Raw genomic sequence first — 1,241 nt, forward strand, 5'->3', positions numbered from 1 at the left:
TCGCTCTGACTCCCAGGCTGAAGTGCAGCTGTGTGATCTCAGCTCACTACAACCTCCACCTTCCAGATTCAAGCGATTCTCCTGCTTCAGCCTCCTGAGTAGCTGGGATGACAGGCATGCGCCACCAGGCCTGGCTAATATTTTTTCTGTATTTTTTTGTAGAGACACACTTTTGCCATGTTGCCTAGGCTGGTCTTGAACTCCTGGACTCTAGTAATCCACCCACCTTGGCCTCCCAACATGCTGGGATTATAGGCATGAGCCACCATGCCCAGCCTAGACATGCATTTTAAAACCATAAATTATCTATGGCTTCATCTTATTTTTCTTAACATTATTTTCCCCTTTCCCTAATTTTTGCTAAACTGTTTTTCTTGTGTTGTATAAGGATTTTGAAGTCTCTCATAAATTTCTTGGCATTTATAATATTAATGCATATAGTTTTTGTTTGTGTGTTTGTTTGTTTTCCGAGACAGAGTCTTACTCTGTCGCCCAGGCTGGAATGCAGTGGCGCGATCTCAGCTCACTGCCAGCTCCACCTCCCGGGTTCATGCCATTCTCCTGCCTCAGCCTCCCAAGTAGCTAGGACTACAGGAGCATGCCACCACGCCCGGCTAATTTTTTTTTTTTTTTTTTGGTATTTTTAGTAGAGATGGGGTTTCACCATGTTAGCCAGGATGGTCTTGATTTCCTGACCTCGTGATCCGCCCACCTCAGCCTCCCAAAGTGCTGGGATTACAGGCGTGAGCCACCACACCCAGCCCTAATGCATATAGTTTTTTAAAAATCACTCTGGTAGTCTCAAATTAGAAGAGCTTGTATCTGAAAGACTTGCTTATACATTGCTTGACAGAAACTTATAAATGTATTGTTTTCATACAAGCAACATCATAAAGAGTAATTAGGTTCGTGCCAGCCCATAAACATCAATCTAACAGTGTAACAGCAGTACCCATTCCAATACAGAGCCACCATTTATATTCTGTTTCTCTGGAAAATGTGATCAGGGTATCAGTGGGGTTCATTAACGACATTTTCTCCTAACTCAGCCCTGGACAAGTTCCCAAGACCCTCACTTGAGGTTCTTACTCCCCTTCCTCCCCACACCAGCTCCTGCTATGAGGGTGGGGCTGAGACTGTGTTAAGGAAGGAACTCTGGCAGGTGGAATGAGGGGAGTAAGAGGCTTCCAGAGTCTGAGGCTCTGACTGGAAGTGGGAGAGAAAAGGTAGGAACTTCCTTG

This window comes from Colobus angolensis, unplaced genomic scaffold, assembly GCF_000951035.1.
Source record: "Colobus angolensis palliatus isolate OR3802 unplaced genomic scaffold, Cang.pa_1.0 Scaffold289, whole genome shotgun sequence".
NCBI classification, from domain to species: Eukaryota; Metazoa; Chordata; class Mammalia; order Primates; family Cercopithecidae; genus Colobus; species Colobus angolensis.